The sequence below is a fragment of the Meles meles genome, chromosome 4, assembly GCF_922984935.1.
Source record: "Meles meles chromosome 4, mMelMel3.1 paternal haplotype, whole genome shotgun sequence".
NCBI lineage: Eukaryota > Metazoa > Chordata > Mammalia > Carnivora > Mustelidae > Meles > Meles meles.
In genome coordinates this window covers 51,700,625-51,721,496 of record NC_060069.1, presented here as the reverse complement: position 1 = coordinate 51,721,496, position 20,872 = coordinate 51,700,625, and the positions used below count along the sequence as shown (strand labels likewise).

Below are 20,872 nucleotides of genomic sequence, written 5' to 3'. Positions count from 1 at the left end.
AGAGGTGAAGATCTAGAAGGACTTTATAGAGAAAAAAAATCTGATTTGAACTTGAGTGGTGGAATTGGCATGTGGATATACTGAGTGATCACCTAGGGCTGAATAAATAAAACAGGGTGTCTCCATCTCTATCTATGGAGCAGTACTCACTACTGGATTCTGGAGCAGTACTCACTACTGGATTCTGCAGCTGGTCTGGCCACAGCAAAGTATCTGGAGAGGCCTCTCTTTAGACTTCTTAAGGACAACATATTTGAAAGTCAACTCAACAGTCACTGAGTAACTAATCATTGACTAAAGGAATGGCATCTCAATTGTAGGAGATAATATGGCATTCATATGTGTGGAAGCCATCCATTGACTGAAAAATTGGAAATAAATGTTAGGGTCTGGGGTATGGTAGATTTTGTGTTACATATCATCCACAGTTTATAAAGTATAACTATGCATTATGTAGATTAGCAATACAAATTCCACCAGATTTATTAAGAGTTGGCCATTCCATTGGAGCTGAAAATATACATTGTGAAATAGTACTTGCCTAATTTAGGACTAGTGCATGAAAAAATGTAACTGTTATTTTTTTGTCATGATGATGGGCTCCTTCAGAGGCTGGGTTGCTGAGTCATGGGGACACATGCACTGGTGGCTAGGAGAAAAGTTAATTGGGGACAGCTGTGGCTACAGACAGCACGCCTCCCCTTGAGAAGGCACACAGATCAGAGAGGAAGCCTTTGGCTTTAGGTCATTCTAGAAAGAAAAAATAATAATACTAGAGCAGAAAGTGGATGATGTGAGGAGCCAGAAAGGAACAGACTGAGCACTCTGCAAATAACTAAGCATTATTGAAAATTATTGTATTTTGACACTATAGTATTTGGACCATAGCAACTGAAGTCCCTACTAGCCAAACTTGGCTTTATCATCATTTTAGGATTATGGAAGGCTAGATTTGGAAGGGGCCTTAGAGAGCTCTTAATCCAAACTCATTTTGTCTAATTTTAGAGCAAACAGTTTCTCTGGAGCTGAGGAAACAAGTTGCTCAAGGTAGGATAGAAAGTTGTTCTAAATAAAGAGAGATACAACATGTTCTTTTGGTGTTTTGTTTTCTTTAAGAAACACTTAAGTATTTTCTTGGGATTTCTATTTGTCAAGCCTAAAGAGCGATTGATACTTAAAGCACTGAGTTGCTATATTAAACTAAATTCAAAGCCATGCTACAGAACTGGTAAAAGATAAAAGAAGAAATGGCATGTTTTCACAATTTTCGGGACTGATTCAAATCCTAGGACATTTTTAATCATTTATTTAATCACCTATTAATGTTTTCTATTGTTTTAAAAAATAAAATTCAACTGAGTAAATTTAAAAAATCTTATCATCTTCATTGAGTGATTCATGAATCAAGCAGCAAAAGGAGCTCCAAGGAGCTGTACAAAACGAAAGACTCTTATGGGCAGAAGGGAGTGGGCACAGTGAATTTTCCTGGCAAGAAGTGGATTGTTTGTAGCAAGACCACCTTTTTTTAAAGGATGAGAGGGGTCTGTTGGGCAGAATTTCCTCACTACGGCTGACCTGGTGATTCCTGACTGACTGGTTTAAGATTCCATTTCTGGGAAACCCAAAACTGTAATTAAGTATTAAGTCTTAGTTTGGTGATGTGGGGCTTGGTGTAAGTGACTCCATTTGGGACCTGTTGTCTTTGTTTTTACAATCCCATTCCCCTCCTCCTTTTGGCAGACTCTCAGCCTCACTGAGAGATGTGATGTGAGCAAAATTTAAGCCATGAGTGTCACTCCCAGCTGTTACTATGACGTTCTCACAGTTTTTGCTGATCCTCCCCATGGTGTTCACAAGTCATGACTTTGGGCTCATGTTCGTTCAAGTCGGCTATTTTCTTCATTCATTCTCTGACATTCTAGTCTGAGGGAGATAATTTGCTTAGTGGTTAAGCAGCTGCAAACATGCATTTATAGCTTTTGGGAGAATATAGCACACCAGCGAGACTGCTGGCTTGTTGTAAGTAGGATCATTCCCAATCTCTGGAGTGCACTTTGGAGCCATAGCCACAAGACCCAAACCAATCAAAATCAAAAAAGTGGAAGAAAGACCCTGTTGAAGGAGCCACTTTCTTAAGCCAAGTGGCTTGTTCTGTGATATGTAGCTGAGTTTCATCTCCCCCAGAAGCGTCCATCTAAGAGCAGCAGGTGGTGTTGGCCAGAGCACAAATACCTTCTTGCTCAGCTAGGAGATAATTAAGGGCTATCCTATCATCATGAACAACTTCAGCCAGAGAGTATAGGGTTCTTTTTTGGGCAGCTGTTGCCTTAGCAGTAGATTCTGTGATATCTTCAAGTTAAGAAAAGGCTCCTGATCTTAGCCTCATTCTTACTTAGTCCTCACCAAGGAAGTATGGATCTGCCAAAGGAAGCAAATCCTGAACTGTGGATGCCACCTGGGTGTCCCCTTCTAACTTGATGGTGTAAATTCAGGGGGCTTAATCAGCGAAGTGTCTCAGTTTGATTGTAGACAGTTAGGGCACAGTTAGATAACATAGGAGGCATTTCCCAGTTATGTACCAGCCATCTAGGGATTCACAGGCCCAAGGAGAAGGATAACCAACACTGACAAAGATAAATCCTATCAGGGCACAAACCACTCTTGCTAAGGTGGCACTGTTAATGGATTCATTCACAGAAATTGTTGCATGTGCCTGTTCAAACCAGGGATGTTCAGCTTTTCAGCACCTTTGGGAAGTAAATCTCCGAGCTTGAAATAAAAAGTTGTTTTATGTTCTTTCCAAAGATGTTGGTGAGATCTTTTCACAATTGGAGATTGGAGGCAGATCTGATTTAGATAATCACAGGAATGTGGGGGTGCAAATGTACTACCATTTGCATAGGTATTTGTGTCTAGTGGAGCAAGTAAAGTTATAATTAGAGAAAGGTAAAAACAAGATGATGGATGTTCTGGCTGTAAAATTTGGACTCTAATTTCTGATAAGGGCTAATTATAGTTTATTGTGACATTGGGAATGAAAGAAAAATTGGTCACAGAAAGGATGAGGGGGTCTCTATCATCATGGACACTAGAGTTTTGATAACAAACCCAGCAGTCTGAAAGGTTATCCCCCTTAGCAATGGCCTGGTAGATACATATGATGGCATTATCTCCTCAAACCCATACCAGACTAAAGGAAAGCAAGAGAAGAAGAAAGACTTTTGTATTTAAAATATAAAGTCTTCATCTGGAATCTTGGGTAGACACAGTCTTCCTTAACATTAGCCACTTATTTTCCTAGTCTATTTGATTTGGACTCCACCAGTCTTGGCACAGGACTAGACATCACAAGAAGTCTTCTTCAGCTGGGGCATGTGTATCCAAGGTCCAATGCCTTCTAGTTTCCCAGCAATGTTATTTGTCAGGAGCACTTGGTAAGATCCCCTCTAAAGGAGTTCGAAGGCTGTCGTCCTTTGGTGACATTTCCAGAATAACTACTCACCAAGCTCCAGACCCAAACCAAGAGGGTCCTTTGCATCAGACTCTGGGAAAGCTTCTTTACTTGTTGGGGACAGGCTTCAGCATAAGATATTACAGACTTATAGTAGCTGGTGACATTACTGTGAGATAATAAGGGATCAGCAGAAGGTTGTATGCCAGTAGACATTGGCACACCAGTGACTGTTTCCCGGGGAGTGAGTTTATGTTTCCAAATGGGGGTATTGCAAACAGACAGAAGGACCAGACAGAATATCTTAGGCCAGGGGAGTCCTGTCGTTTCAGCAGGTTCAGAGTTTTGAGATTGAGGATCTCATGAACTTTTCTCAACCTTGCCTGATGAGCAAGGTTGATAACTCCAAGAAGTTTGTAAGGTTTTCATTAGGGCTTATGTGATTTGCCCAGTGAAGTGGGTGCCTCTGTCACTGAAGACTGTGGAAGTGTAGCCCAAGTGGGAAACACATTTTTGAACAGTCTCTTGTCTCCTGTGAGGGTAGACAAGCAAGCAAGGGAAGGCTTCGACACCTCCAGAGAACACACAGACAACAAGGACATGTTGATAACACGTACTATATGAGAAGTCCAGTGGCCACGGCTCAGAGAGTGGACATCTGAGGCCTCTGGAAACAAATAGAATTTTCCAAGATTATGGACCTAACAGGCGAGACACTGGTGGTAAACTTTTTACAGTTCACAGAAGTCTCCTCCTCAATGTTTGTTCATCATCTGAGTCACCACAGCTTCACCATGGCGGATGAAAGAATGCAAAAACAAACAAACAAAACAAAGCAACACAAAACAAAAAAAAACTAAAAGATGGAAGCTGGGAGGAACCAAGCGCCCTTGAATTTACAAGCAGTATTTGCCCACAGTACTTTCTCTGACGCAGGAGCAGACTGTTGCCATGTTGCAAGCATGGCAAAGATCAGGATGGCAAAGATCTGGCAGAGAAGGTTCATTTTTTGTAGACGCAGAATGGACTTCACCCACTTGGGCCACAGCCTTCACAGATGCTGTTGCTGCTGCCTTTGCACAAGAGTCAGCTGGGCCATTTCCCCAACACCCAGGGTGTTCACTGTGTGAGCCTCAGTTTTGATGACAGCAGTTTCAGGACCTAAGAGAATAGCCGCAAGAAGGGCATTTACTTATTGTTCACTTTTTTATTGGAGTTGCTGTGGATGCTAGAAAATCTCTCTGCTTCCGTAACATCTCCAAACCACGGATGGCCCCAAAGGCATACTGGCTGTTAGGATAGATATTCAGAGTTTATCCTCCTGATAACCGGGATGCTCTGGTCAGGGCATGGAACTTGGCTCCTGGGGCTGAGAGAGCTTGTGGGAGGTTCGCCCTCTCAAGGAGTTCATTCAGACTGGGTTGCAACAGCGTAGCCAGCCTGTAAATCCCGCTTTTCATTTTTGTGGTCTGACCCATTGAGGAGCAAAGTTCGTTCAGGATTAGTCAAGGGGTGTCCCGTAAATCAGAATGCTAAGTAATGAAATGGGGTGTTACTATTTCATGAGCAGGGGGTAGACCTTCCTCAGGCAGGGGCAGGGACCCAGGGCAGGATTCAGAATGTGGCACCATTTAAAGATGTAGGTTAGGGGATGAAAGCAGAAGGCTCACCCAGGAGGTTAGTTCCAGGGTTAAATCCACTAAGGAGTAAATCCAGGGCGTGGTTATCTCTTTCAAGCACAAAGAAGGTGAAAGTCTCTGAAGAGTTCGGTAGCCCAAGGGCAGGCAGTTCTTACAGGACGTGTTCTAGGAAAGGAGATTGCTGCCCTACTGATTGACTGCAGCTGTATCACACAGCAAAAAGGAATGTTAAAGTACCAGAGTCATTTATGCTGATTGAGATAGAAACTCTCTCTTAATTTTATTAGATACTCCCACTATAGAACTTTCTTTTTTATTTAAATTCAATTAGCCCACTTATTGTACATTATCAGTTTCAGATGTAGAGTTTAATAAAGCATCAGTTGCATGTAACACCCAATGCTCAAGACATCATGTGCTCTTCTTAATGTCCATTACCCAATTACCCCATCCCCTACCCATCTTCCCTCCAGCAACCCTCAGTTTCTTCCCAGAGTCAAGACTCTCTCATGGTTTGTCTCCCTCTCTGATTTCTTTTCATTCAATTTTCCCTCCCTTCCCCTATGATCTATCTGCACTATTTCTTATATTCCATATATGAGTGAAACCACGATAATTGTCTTTCTCTGATCGACTTAATTCATTCAGCATAATACCCTCCAGTTCCATCCACATAGATGTGGTAAGATTTCATCCTTTTTGATGGCTGAGTAATATTCTTGTGTGTGTGTGTGTGTGTGTGTGTGTGTGTGTGTGTGTGTGTACTACATCTTCTTTATCCACTCATCCGTCGATGGACATCTGGGTTCTTTCCACAGTTTGGCTATTGTGGACACGGCTGCTATAAAGATTGGTGTGCACGTGCCCCTTCAGATAACTACATTTGTATCTTTGGTATAAACATCTAGTAGGGCAATTGCTGGGTCATAGGGTAGCTCTATTTTTAATCTCTTGAGGAACCTCCTTGGGCTTAGGAAACTCTCTAACTATGGTCCTTAGTTTGGTCTTTGACCAAGGAGTGAACTCTACCTGCAGCCTGGTGTTCTTATTTTAAAATGTAACTGTTCAGGAGTTTCCTCCAAGTGGAGGGGCAATTTAGACACAGCACCAGTAGAATGTGAGTACTTACATAAAGGAGGTTAGAAGGAAGCAGAAATCACGTCAGTCTTCCTGTTTTTTGTTTTATGTACCTCTTGTGTCTTTAGTTTTTCATTAGCCTTTTGCAGTGAATCTTATTTTGGAAGCTTGAAGCTTTTGGAAGCTTCTGCATAGCAATTAAAATATGGATCCCATTCTGTTTGATTTGGGAACCCCTGCTTCCAAGTGCATGTTTTAACTAGGTGATTTTGTCTATTTGGAACATTCCCATAATGGCCAATGTAATTTGGGGTTACTTTTAGTAAGATTTTTTCATTTTTGTAGATATCTAAAGGCATAAGGTATTTGTATCTTAGACATCAAATAAGCAGGTGTTTTGGAAGGTGGCACACTCAACTCTTCAGAACTTAAGGTTCCCTTGGGTCTCCGGAAGCCAAATTAATACCTAGGAGGGATATATCCCTGGGTTTGGGATTGTGTGGTGTTTATGGTGTACCGTGTTGCATGGAAATTTTCTTGAGGTTGGCAAGTGACCTAGTGTCCATCTAAACCATTCTGTGACCAAGTTATGCTAACATGGGAGTCTTAGAATTAGGTGGTGAGTGCTCTACAAGCTTTTAAGTGCTTGACCCCTGTATGCCCACTAATTCTGTGGCTTTGGCTTCTGAGATTCCCATTAGCAACAGCCTTTATCTCATGTGCACATTAATAGAAACCGACAGTAACCAGACCACAAGAAGGCTTTGTATACACCACCAGCAATCCCCAATGTGGAACTGGCACTGGGGAAAGGACTGAACTAGCAGACCTCAACAAATGGGGACCATAGATGGGGATTCTGATCAAATGGGGAACTTCACACTGCACCAAGGTCTGTGAGGCTCTCGGTGGAACCATCTGCTAGCTCAAACTGGCCTGCCCTGGACGAGAGATCCAATTAGATCAGGAGCCCAACACAAAGAGCATGGAGTTCAGAACTGAGAGGAACTTACCCCTGGTCCTCAAAAATGACTAGAAAGATGGAGAACTCAACGTGTTCATGGGTATCAGCCTGGGTTTCTCATTGTCCCCAAAACTGTCAGGAGTTTCCTTCACATCCTGTCTCTTCTTCCAGAACTGTTTAAAAAAAGGAAAAAAAAAGTTCAACAGAGTAAATTTTAAGGATCATATTGAATTTATTCAAGGATTCATGAATCAAGCAGCATCCCATATGGCAGATAGAAAGGAGCTCCAAGGGGCTGTACAAAATGAAAAATTTTTATAAGCAGAGGGAGCAGGCACAATGAAGTTTTATCAGCAAGAAATAGATTGGTTGTAGCAAGGGGATGAGAGTCACGTTCTCTTAGGGGATGAGAGGGATCTGTCAGGCAGATTTCCTCACTAGGGCTGACCCGGTGATTCCTGACTGACTAGTTTAGGATTCCATTTCTGGGAGACCCAAAACTATAATTGAGTTAAGCATGATGTCTTGGTTTGGTGATATGGGGCTTGATGGAAGTGACTCCATTTGGGACCCATTGTCTTTGTTTTTAACACTATAATGAAGTTGTTTTCAAAAATCTGAAAGGGCTTGAAGAGTTCACAGTACAGCAAAGTCTTAGAATATTACTGCGAACATGCCCATTACTACTACTATTAGTACTAACAATACTCATAATATGATAACATGGGATACAAAGTGTTAACGACCTGAAATGGCATATAAGGAGTTAGGATGTCAGTGGTCCTATCAGTGACGTCTTCATGGAGAGGCATCCCCTCAACTGGCTCAGTTTTCTCATCTATTAAATCAGAGGATGGGATTAAGTGATCTCTCCATACTAGTGTACGCATGAAGGTAAGGCAGGTTCAAGAGGGACCAGAGACAGGAACCAAACTCACACATTCCCAGTCCTATTGCTTAGAACAACCATCCTGACCACCACTATAGGCAGCCCATCCCTTGCTCAGAAATTCTCCATGAACTGTGGAGAAAGCCAATGTCCAGGATAGACGGCCTGCTGCCCTGCCACACCCTGCTACTTTCCCCTGTTCTTTTCTCTGGAAGTCAGAATTAGCTAGTTCTGCCCTGCTTCTTTGAACCACTTGTATTAGCCAATGCAGATACATCCACCTGGCAGAGCCGACACTGTGTGCTCTACTAGTAAGGAAGACTGGGAAATTAAGTTTCTGTGATTTTCATTTTCTATATGGAAGACACGCTTTGCTTCATAAAATGGGAGATCCTCCAAGCATGGGAAGGGAGAAGGAGGAGATTCAGATGCTGAGATACAAAAACAATGACAAATGTTCATTACAGTACAGAACAAGGGAAAAGAGAACATTAGCCTGGAAATACAAAGGGAGAACAACATTCTGGAAATGATTTGCTGGAAGAACCAGAAGAAAATGATAAAGAAGTTTTGGCATTCTCTAAAAGCTTAAAGGCGATGCCTTTTTGAAAGAACAGAAGTAATAAAGAAAGAGTCCAACATGAAAAGACAAAAGAACAACAAAAGAAATGGAAATGGATAAAATGGGAAAATATTTTAGGAAATTTAAAAAGTATAACAGCAGAATTAACATCCACAATGGGGGCAGAACCAGAGCAGAAATGACCTGGAAAAGCCTAGTCTATGATATAGAGGATAAACCTGAATCTTTTTTAAATTATAGAGAGAAGCCTAAACAGATAGAAAAAAGAGAGGGAGAGAGAGAGAGAGAAAACGGGGGCACCTGGGTGGCTCGGATGGTTAAGAGTCTGCCTTTGGCTCAGGTCATAATCCCACGGTCCTGGGATGGAGCCTTACATCAGGCTCTTTGCTCGGTGGGAAGCCTGCTTCTCTTCTCCCGCTCCCCAGCTTGTGTTCCCTCTCCTACTGCGTCTCTCTCTGTCTTATAAATAAACAAAACCTAAAAAGAGAGAGAGAAAGAGAGAAAATGACTTACGTAAGATAGGAATCAGAGATCCAACCTGAGAATCACTGAAGGTCCTTGTAAGAAAAGCAGGATTTAGGGCGCCTGGGTGGCTCAGTGGGTTGGGCCACTGCCTTTGGCTCAGGTCATGATCTCAGGGTCCTGGGATGGAGTCCCACATCGGGCTCTCTGCTTGGCAGGGAGACTGCTTCCCTCTCTCTCTCTCTGCCTGCCTCTCTGTCTACTTGTGGTCTCTCTCTGTCAAATAAATAAATAGATAATCTTTAAAAAAAAAAAAAGAAAAGCAGGATTTAGGTCAAAAACGATATCGATCAGAAACAATGATTGAGAGCATGCCTAGAGGAACCTTTCCCGAGCTGCAGAGAGTTTCTCTGAGTACGCCAGCCAGAAAGTGCACTGCATTCAAGGCAAAGTCAAAGACAAGAGATTCACTTTGAGAAACTTGAGATTGAAATGTTGGAAGAATACGAGTAAAGCACAACAACAGATCCTTTAAACATCCAGGTGGCAAAAATAGTTTACCGCAAAAGGAATCAAAATCATATTTGACCTCAGGGCACCTGGGTGGCTCAGTCAGTTAAGCATCCCACTCATGATTTCAGCTCAGGTCATGATCTCAGGGTCGTGGGTGCAAGCCCCAGGTCGGGCTCCTCACTGGGTGTGAAGCCTGCTTAGATGCTCTTTCTCCCTCTTCCTCTGCTTCCCGCCACCCCCAACCCCACCTGTTAGCCTCTCTCTCTCTCTCTCTAAAAAAACAAAAACAAAAACAAAAAACCATATTGACCTCAGCTATCTCAACCACAATAAAAATGTCAAAAGTAAGTAAAACAGTATTTATATGGACTTGTGGGAGAAAGGTTTTGACCAAGTGAATTTGTTTTACTTGTATGAAAGCAACAAAGAGACATCTTAAGTATGAAAAAGAAAATACTCTAAGACCTTGCTTCTCGAAGTGTGGTCTGTGAACTGGTGGCATTAACATCATCTGGGAGCTTGTTAGAAAGACAGAATCCCCACCCCACCACAGACCTTCAGAATCACAATCTCAATTTCAACCAGATCCTAGGCACATTACCATGTGAGAAACACTGAGTTAAGACACATTCTACAGAGCGGGGAGCCTGGGTGGCTCAGCTGGTTAAGCTGAATTATGTTCCCTCCACACTTTGGTCCAAATTTTGCTAGCTCCATTACCTCCTCCCCCATAACCCATCTTTTTTTATATTCCTCACATTCTATGCTCAAGGCATAATGAAGTATTTTTAATTCCCTAATCCTAGAGTTCTCAGCCTTTCCTTGTGCTATAAGCTTTGCCTGGAGCATTCCTCCTTCCCCTACATTTCTTCACATGTCTAATACCTACTGCCCTCTTGGGTCCCATCTTATCTATTGTTTCTTTCAACAGATCTTCTCTGCCCTCCTTTTCCCAAGACCTATGTGCTCCTTCTATGGGCTGACTCATTCAGAACACAAATCACTCTCTGTAGTGATTGTGTGTGTGTATGTGTGTGTGTGTGTGTGTGTGTGTGTGTGGGTATAACCTTGACTAGCCTCTAGCAAACCTGTTGCCTATGTCTTATTCCCTGTTGTTTCCCTAAAATTTAGTCAAGTGCCTGCCTTGTAATAGGTACTTGAAAATATTTGTGAAAAAATATAGTAATAATTAGAAGTAATTTCTCCCCAACCCAGAACATGCATAGCACTTTAAAATACAATGACTTTCTTCTTTGTGTGAAGTATTTATTTATAGTATATTAGACTCTGTTCTTTTGGAGTAGAATAGATGACTGGTTCAAGTTAATGCTATGTTCAGGAACTTTCATATTAATAGGTACTCAAGAAATATTCACTTAGAGAACTCTTGTGTTATAGGGTAAGCAAAAAAAAAATCAGTTGTCTAAATGAGACCACTTTGAGAGAGAAAAACAGTGCTAGTAATAATTACTGAGACAACAGGCATAAGTTGGGATTGTCTAGAGCAAGTGGGACATACAATCATGCCATTTAGCTAGCAACACCCCTTTGCCAGATCATTAAGAGTTGTTCTGTAGACTTTAAGATAGAAGTTGTTGGGTCAGGGAGAGCTTCTGGCTTTATACCTACTCTCTAGGTCAAACTGATATGGAAGATTATCATCTCCTAGTCAAACAGCAAGCAATGAATTAGTGACAGGGACAGATAAAGTGCTCAGGATTCTTTACCCAAGTGAACGCTACTTGCCTTTTGGTTAAGTGGGGCACACACAATGGGAGACATTGCAATTTACACAATTTTTGAACTGTAATAATTGGTCATTATAAAAAAGAAGGCAACAAAACGTATTTCTTCTTCCTACCTCTGCAGCAGTGCTGAAGCATAATCCTTTACTAATCAGAGGTGGGAATAAAATGTCAAAGCCATATGCTTTAAAGAATTTAATTGGAGGGGGGTGCCTGGGTGGCTCAGTGGGTTAAAGCCTCTGCCTTCGGCTCAGGTCATGATCCCAGGGTCCTGGGATTGAGTCCTGCATCAGGCTCTCTGCTCAGCGGGGAGCCCGCTTCCCCCTCTCTCTCTGCCTACTTGTGATCTCTGTCTGTCAAATAAATAAAATCTTTTTAAAAAATTCTTTAAAAAAAAGAATTTAATTGGAGATTCACCCATCATCCTCATGCAGTAACCACTTTTTTTTTCCCTTAAAGAAAAACACTTAGAGCATTTAGATAAAAGTTCAGTGATCCTCGTTGGTGTTTTCATAGATCCGCCATGAGAAAACACTGATGGGCGACTTTGACGGCAGTGTTGAAAGGTTGAGTGGAGATGGGAAAAGCCATGCTGGAGATTATGAACTCCAGTAGCAATAGTTTCATATGCTTATAGTTTGCTATTATATTCATTATTTTATCAGATCCATGTCATAAAGATACAGAAGAAAGTGGACAGTAGATCCCCACCCAGTAGGTGAATGAATGAATGAATGAATGAATGAATGAATGACCAAGGCCCTGGAGGAAGAAACAACGTTCTCAGGGTCATCCCTTCATTAGCAGAGCTGGAACTAGGACCTGTCTCCTGATGGCTAGCCTCAACATCCTCCACTGTGCTCCATTATGTGGTTGAGAGCTTCAGCTATGCATGGCATAGGGAACCTACTTGACATTTGTGAATGTCACCCAAATAAATAAAATCTTAAAAAAAAAAAAAAAAGATTATCCTGCAGGGTTCTGGTTCTTTGCCTGGCTGCCCATTAGGCCATGTGCTGTAGGAAAAGAGAAAGCGAATAATAGAGTAAAAAAAAAGATTATCCTGCAGAGTTCTGGTTCTTTGCCTGGCTGCCCATTAGGCCATGTGCTGTAGGAAAAGAGAAAGCGAATAATAGAGTAGCCTGATGAAAGGCATCTAGATCTTTAGCCAGAGCCTCTCAGTTTCCTGCAGGTACTTGAGTCTCCAGGTACACCAAGGCTTGTTTGTTTGGTAGGATCGTCCTAATTTTGTGTGTTCAAAATGCATTTGCATTTTTCTAGTGACCATACAGCACAGACCCATCTAATGTGAGTGATTGAAATAAAAGCATATAGTGCAAATTTTTGCTTGAAATTATCCTTGAAAATACTTAGAAAGGGTTTTGTCTTGGAGCCCAATCCAGCCTAATTTTCCTCCAGCTTTGGGACTAATTGCTGTTTCTGTGTTGAGCACCTAAGAAACATCTGGCTTTTAACTGGGAACCATGCTGAATACAAAATGGATATCTTTAAACAAGAGAATTAGCAAGGTGAGAGACCACACTACAGAAAGCGGGTAGAGAATGGGAGACCTAGGGTGGGTCAGGTTTGCTCTCACATCTCCCACTCCCAAAAGCCTTGGTGGAGGGCACTACTGGTAGCATTTGACTTCCTGTCTCTCTCTCCTCTCGCTGCTCTCATGTTGAATCTGTGGTTAAACTCATAAATGATGGGACAGCAAATAATGGGAAACTAATTTCAAAGAAGGGGGACAACAGGAGAGAACTTTTTAGGCAAGGATTGGCCAGACTTGACAACTAATTGGAGAGAGGAGTTGGGGAGAGACAAAAGTCAAGAATGACCCTGGATTGTGACTGGCGAGATTGGTGTATCACAGGTGGAAACAGGGAGGTGTGGAGAAGAGAGGACTAGGACATGTGCAATTTGAAGCCATTCTAAGCTTGAAGGCTCTCTAATAAAGGCTGAATACTTATACAGGGCAAAACTTTTACAACTCAAAAGCATGACATGAAAATTGGAAGATTGTTTAAAATTGAGAGCTTCCAATTAAAATTAAATTTATTGTGCAAATGAGGAGAAACCTACTGTCATTCAGTTTGAAGTCCACTCCACCCTTCTGGGAATGCACTAACAAAGAATGTCTTAAGCTAACTGGGTGAGTGAAGGGCCAAACGTTAGAAATATGGGTAAAGATCTCACTGAACATTTCAAAATAATATCCCAACACAAACCATCTAGCATGGATTCTTGAGAAGATCAATTATCAAAGGGAGGAATGCAACTTTCCAAATATGTATTATTGTTTTTTGTCTTAAAAAAAAAAAAAGCACTTTTAGAGGTGCCTGGGTGGCTCAGTCGGTTAAGCGTATGCCTTACCTGGGTTGTGCCTGGGTGGCTCAGATGGTGATCTCAAGGTCCTGGGATCAAGTCCTGCATCAGGTTTCCTGTTCAATGGGGTTTCTGTTTCTCCCTCCGCCCCTCCCTCACATTGTACTTGCTCTCTCTCTTTCAGGTAAACAAATAAAATATTTTTTTTTTTAGAAAGCACTTTATTGGGGCACCTGGGTGGCTCAGTCAGTTGAGCACCTGACTCTTGATCTTGGCTCAGGTCTCCCATCTCAGGGCTGTGAGTTCAAGTCCTGCATTGGGCTCCATGCTGGGTTGGAGCTTATTTGAAAAAAACAAAACAAAACAAAAAAAAAACCACTTTTTTTTTTTTTTTGTCTTTGTGTTATTATAGAAACACAGGAACATTTAAAATAATATATGTTTATTGTAAGAAAATTTAGGTAAGCCAAAAGAAGAAATCATACTACCATTTAAAGATAATCACTTTTAAAACCTTGGTTCATAATCTTTCAGGCCCTTTTTTATACATCTGTACTTTCTTTTCCGCTTTAAAATACAATGTACCCAAGAGAAGTGAACATATATGTCCACACAAAGAGTTGTACATGAAATGTTCATAACAACATCATCCACAATGTTCCCAAAGTAGATAAAATCCAAATGTTCAGCAATTGGTGAATGGACAAAGAGAATATAGTCTATTCATCCAGTGGAATATTATTTGGCTATAAAAATAACAAAGTGTTAATACATGCTACAACATAGACGAATCTTGAAAACACTATGTGTAGGTAAAAGAAGCCATAGGCAAAAGCTGACACATTGCATGATTCCATTCACAAGAAATATCCAGAATATGCAAATCTATAGAGACAGAAAGTAGATTAGGGGTTGCCTGGGGTTGCAGATTAGAATGGGAATGACTATAACTGGGTACGATTTTTTTTTTTGGGGGGGGGATGATGGCACTGTTCTAATGTTAGAATGCAGTAATGATTATATAATTCCATAATTTTTAAAAAGATTTTATTTATTTATTTGAGACACGGAGATCACAACTAGGCAGAGAAGCAAGCAGAGAGAGAGGAGGAAGCAGGCTCCCTACTGAGCAGAGAGCCTGATGAGGGGATCAATCCCAGGACCCTGGGATCATGACTTGAGCCAAAGGCAGATGCTTTAACCCACTGAGCCACCCAGGCGCCTCTAATTCCATAAATTTATTAAAAAGCGTGTATACTTAAAATGAGTGAATTTTATGGCATATAAATTATACCTTAACTAAGCTGTCAAAATATAAACTCTTCATTCACCTAAAACTGTACTTGAAAATATAAACCCAATCAAATCCCCGTTGTTGGTCAGAGATGCTCTCTTCTACTCTGATATCTGCTGTGATTTTCCAGAAGTGTGTGAGGATGTGTATTGCAGCTTGGAATGAAGCAAAGTACATCCTAAGGCCTATCCTTAGATGCCCAGATCATAAAGAACCAGCAGTCAGATAATCCCACACAGGGTTCTATGGGTCAGTGAGGCCACAGAGACCAAGACCACAGAGACTGAACATTTAGACAGCATCTTTTACCTCCTTGCTACTGTTGTGAAGACAAAAATGTGTGCTTCATGTCTGTGTTCCACCAGCAAGCCCCAGGGTCTATCTCCAAGCTCACTGCTGCCTGTCCCATAGGGAGGCTGTCAGCTGAAGTTTCGGGTCCAGACCATCCAGTGGTCTATTGGGAAGTCCCCCTCCCCCATGCTACCTCACTGACCCTTTCCTCTGGAATTGGTATGACATATTGTCTTTGTGTTATTATGTAGGATAGGTGTTGTGTCCATTTTTCTCAACACTGAATTCCTAGGCCTAATACAGTTAGTAGGGGCAGAGTAGACCCTTGTAAACCATCTCCCTTTGTGTTTTGAAGTCTCTAAAACTTTCATTGATAACGGACCTGAGAGGCACTAAAGCTCCATCCATCAGCATTTCTGCCACCACAGACAGATCAAACTGCTGACCTCTGACCTCACTGACTTTCAGGCATTGTCCCAACTCTTGTATGTTCTGGGCTTACCTGAGGGTCAGAAGCCAGCAGATTTGTGCAAGGGCCTGCATTGGGATAGGCTAAACACATTAAGATAATGTGGTCCTGTGATCTGGCAAAGTGCAAGCATTGATGACTTTATAGCTGCTGGCTGAAAGGCAGGTTTGAACACTGGGTATACTTGTGCAGAAACCCAGGGGCAGATACCAGTCACTGTGTGTCCATATTTGCTTGATTCCTTTAAGCCAGTAGGCTTCGTGACACCATTTTCCCTCGGGAAAAGACCTTGTATTCATAACAGGAAGAAATATCCATTTAGGAAGTCTGATGATGTATTCTTTTTTTTTTTTTTTTTTTACATGGAGATCATTTTTTCCCATTGTACAAGGAGGTGTGAAGAACAAAGCGTAAACAAACCTTTTGTAAATGGCTTCATTATCTTCAATGCTGCGTTTATGAAAAGCCTACCACTACTGTTTACCACCTCAAGTTTTCGTCTCTTTACAAAGGCTGATGCTTCTCTGTCCTGGCCAGAGGTCAGGTTTGCATCGTGTACTGTGTACAACAGGCTGAGAAAGAGAATGAAGTTCAATTACGGAGCAGGTATAGCCAAAATTAAAACCATCACTTGTGCCTACTTTTTCCTGGAAAAAGCTAAACTTGGGTGTTCTTTTAAGAATTTATGTGATACGAAGCGGCAACATAATCAATATTTTAATTCTGCGTCTACTGCGATACTAGAACTCTATCCTTATCCAATTTATAAAATTTATACATGTTAAATGTGGGAAGGCCTAGATCTGTACACACCAGGGCACACTGTAATACATGAGAAATCAGCCTTTCCTTCCCCCTCATCCTTCCCAGCCCCTCCCTGCCCAGAGTCAGGGTCTAGGATAAGATGACTAATCTTCCAGAGGAAAGGTACCAATTGTGTTGCTTTTCTACCCAACATGAAGGCTCATTTGCTCGCCAGACACATTTGGTCCTAAGTCCCAAGTTCTGCCTTGGTTGCTGGGGAGGAGAAATGAACAACACAGAAAGCCTACTGCAAAGCATTTTATGTTTGAGAAGAAGCGACAAAACACACCTAAAAAAATTTTTTTTTTACAATGCAATGGGACAATCAAGTATGTACATCTTCTAGAAGATAGAGTGATTACTTTCATATCAATGGAGAAGGCTTGGAGGGAAGGAGAAACAGGGAGAAGATTGCTTAAAAGGGAGCTGGCAGGACAGGTAAAATCTGCATTTGTGGAAATGGGCCCAGGAAAGTATTTTAGGAGGAGGAAATTAAATGCGGAAAAAGTTGAAAGCAAAAAGTGTTGGAAGCTCTGTGTGCCAAGTGTGTGCACGTGTGTGTGTGTGTGTGTGTGTGTGTGTATGTGGTGATGATAGTAGAGGGCTGGAAGTGCGGTCGGTGGAAAGGACCCCATTAGGGCTTGATCACAGAACCAGGAAGGGACAGCTGAAGAGTTTGGAGTTAATGCAGTTGATTTCGTGAAACTGAAAAGTTTCAGAGGACAATGTGGCATGCTACCCTTTGAGAAGATGAATTTGGTCAGTAGGTTGAGCGTGGCATTGAACTGGAGAGCGGGAGAGTGTACAAGAATATAAAATCTAGGGGTGCCTGGGTGGCTCAGTGGGTTAAAGCCTCTCCCTTCGGCTCAGGTCATGATCCCAGGATCCTGAGATCGAGCCCCGCATCGGGCTCTCTGCTCCACAGGGAGCCTGCTTCCTCCTCTCTCTCTCTGCCTAGTTGTGATTTCTGTCAAATAAATAAAATATTAAAAAAAAAGAATATAAAATCTAAGAACCTATTGTATGGATAAAGAACTTGAGGCCAGAGAGAAAGTGACTTGCTATGAGGTTACACAGTAACTTGAGGGCAAGGAAGGACTATTACCCTTCCTCTCCTCTCCTTCCCTTGCCAATCCTGGTTCTACTTCCAAATGGTCATGCTCCTGTTACTCTTCCTCTCCCTTTCTCTGGTCTGCTGACATTTAGGTCTCATCTCAAGGGAGATGTTTGATTTTATTTAAACACATAGGTCCTATACCTCCTCCATAATCTTCACCCCCCCACCCGCGACCAGGAAGAAGAAGGAAGACGGGGGTAGGGGTTGTTGGGGAGGAAGGGGGCAAATTAGTTGGATGTGCGCAATGATCAAGGCAGGGACTGTGTTAAGGACTCAGAGACAAATTAGCCTCAGTCCAATAGCAGAGAAAGACAAGGTGACCATTGACAAAATCCAGAGCCACATGGACTGAGGATAAGCAGAGTGACAGGAACATTTTTGGGGGGCAAGGCATCCATTGGAGGTGGTGGTAGGGACAGAAAGGAGAGGGTATTTTGGGGGAGTTGAAGAGGTTAGGTGAGGGTTGCCAGGTGGATGGAGAAGGATGGGCACTCCCATGAGAAAGAAGAACCCCTGAAAAGGCAGATGAGCAGGGACAAGTAAGAAGTGTTTGGACAACCACATGACCTCGGTTGGCTGCAGGGTCATGGCACAGGCAGGACAGGAAGAGAAGGGGCTGAGAGGCTGTGCTAACCACACGAAGGGGGTTGGCCTGATGCGATTAAGCTGGGTAGAAGCAATATTGGGCTGGTGTTTCATTTCTATCTTCCCTGCCCCTCTTGCCTTAGTATTTCTCCAATAGCCTCTTCCTATCTATTCCTCTTGGCCAGCTGTGAGAGATTGAGTTCTGCACACGGGAGTGTTGCGACTGAGATCAGATGTTCACTGGGCAATGGGGGAGCTAGTGCTGGGCTGCCTAGGCTGGCGGGGCGGGGGGGGGGGGAGGTGCAGGGGGGGTGTGTGTCTCAGCTTCCCCATGGACTAGCTCTGTGTTAAGAGCAAGCTACATAACCTCCTTGGGCTTTACTTTCCTCATGGGCACAGGGCAAAATAGAGAAAAATTATACTGTTGACCTTAGAAAGGTTTTGCGAGGTTAAATAAAATGTAAAATCTTCAGAATACTGCTTTGCTTCTCCCACGCACAGGGAGTAGACTGCCAGGAGCTACACAGAGGTCTTGGGTAAGGGGCTGTAGCAGATGGAAGGGAATGGTGGGACCACAGCCTGCCTTCCTGGAAGTTTTGTGTGCCATCCCTGGAACAGGGAGAATGCTTGTGTAGGTCGTCAGACCTCCAGTGTGCGATCCTCAGATCACATGACCTCTGCACCACCTGAAATCCTGGCTTTCCTTTAGTCTCTGAGTGGGTAATCCTGTATTTCTCTGGCATTGAGTCTGCAAATTTGCACAGGGTTTCCTGCTTTCTTAAGTCCCTGAACACAGCAGGTTTTAATGGGCATGTTGAGAAAAGTGAGAATACAAAAGAAACCAGATCAGCAAATGAGAATGAGGCTTGTGGGTTTGCACTGATGACTACACCACATGCCCTTGACCGAGCATCCAATTTATGAGTTTACTTCTGATACTCCTGGCGAGTGCCTCCTGAGTTGAAATGATCTTTCCGAATTCACTTCTAATGCTTGTGCTAACACCATGCCCATCTGAGCAATTCCTCAGTATTTCAGAAGAAACTTAATGATCTTCCCCAACACACCCATACAACAGTTTCAACGTAATTAGCAGCATTTCTGGATCCAACACAGCACTCTTATAATGTGTATGATGGAGGAAATGAATAACTTTAATTATACCTTATTAAATCTTATTAATACTCATTAGAACCCTATTATTCTTTATAAGTGGCTTACTAGGGAAAAGAAAAAAAGAAATGCTGGTCAAGTCCCGCTATATCGGATGGGGACTGGGTGAACCCATTTTTACTTTGAGTGATACCAGGGTTTTCTTGTTCTAAACATTAGCGTTCAGAATATGGGTTTGCTGAAATGTTGAAGATAGACTAAGTGAATTGTATTGTAATGGGATCTGATCTCTTGAAAGTCCCAGGACAAAATCTCTTTTAAAAGCTCATATTTCCGATTTCAAACCATATTCGTTGCAAAAAAAAAAAATAGTTCATGATTGCATGGCATGAGTATTCTTTACCTTATTTCTGCTATTTTCAATTTTTGCCGGTGTAGATGGGAAATCGAGAGGAAGAGAGATTAAGTAATTGGAAGCCAGGAACATATGAATTAAAAAACTTTGCACAAAGAAGGTCCCAAGAAACGGGAAGTGCAATATGCAGTGTTTCTCCATTCACTTCTTTAATTCTTGGTTGGAAAAAAATCCCTCCAAATCCAAGAAGAACCAAGTTCCAGAAGTTTCAAGAATAGGTACTCTCAACATCCATGAACGGGAATTAGGGCCTGCTGGCGGTCAGGGCCTCCTTATTGGGTGGAACCCTCCGGTCTGGCCCCCAGCCACAGGATTAGTCACATGACCTGGATGAGAGGAGGTGAGTTCATGTCTAACTCAGTCATTTATTTTGTGTTGGGGCAAATCACTGTACCTGTTTTTTTTTTTTTTTTTTTTTATCCTCAGATACTGAAGAGGGACTACAATTTGTTCCACCTAACACAAAGACCTAATAAGCCTGCGGAAAAAGCACTTTCATGATATGCTGAGGTGAGGGATGGTTATTTTACCTACCAGGAGGCCAGAAACACAAAGAAACAAAGTCTATAGCCTTGGAGTGCCTTCCAGGCACTAGCTGCTGAACATTACAACCTCTTTACAAAGTAAATGGTGGTTTTCTTGGTTGCTCCTATTTACAAATGTCAGAGGGAAAAAAATCCGACTCAAACCTTCCAAGAACAGGCTTGCCTCTATTCAAACCAGTTCACCCAGTTCACAGATTTCCTCCCCACCCCCACCCCCCTTTTTTTTGCAGCTATAAGCTCACAGCAAGCTTTCTGGGCTTCCAGGACAAGGCTGGGAAGTAAATGCTAACCTGCAGGGGTTCCTCTGAGTACTGGACAAAGGAAGCTGACCGGAAGCAACTTATTGTCACTGCTACTCAGGGCTGTCAATCAGAAACTTCCAGGAACTGACTCCGGGACCAGGAGAAGTTGGCAAGCTCTTACAGGGTGGTCCGCGTTGTCCAGGGACACACAGCCTGTTTCATGGCTCAGAGGGGCGAAAGGAGTCAGGACCCTGCCTGGCGGCGGGGGACAGGGCTGCGAGCCCTAGCATCCTGGTCCCGCGCTTGGATCTGTGTTGTGTATGACCCTGGGCAAGTCATTTCTCT

General features: G+C 42.5%; 1 long non-coding RNA gene across 2 annotated transcripts; it reads right to left on the bottom strand.

Moving 5' to 3' along the window:
• Window positions 1-593: 593 nt before the first annotated feature.
• Window positions 594-20,714, bottom strand: LOC123940123. 2 transcript variants are annotated; one of them, XR_006818034.1, is made up of 3 exons: window positions 20,576-20,714; window positions 7,182-7,305; window positions 594-4,612 (listed from the first exon to the last, which is right to left on the bottom strand). It is a non-coding gene; the product is annotated as an uncharacterized LOC123940123 (long non-coding RNA). The 2 variants fall into 2 exon arrangements; XR_006818035.1 differs by lacking the exon at window positions 20,576-20,714 and adding an exon at window positions 8,905-8,966.
• Window positions 20,715-20,872: the final 158 nt, after the last annotated feature.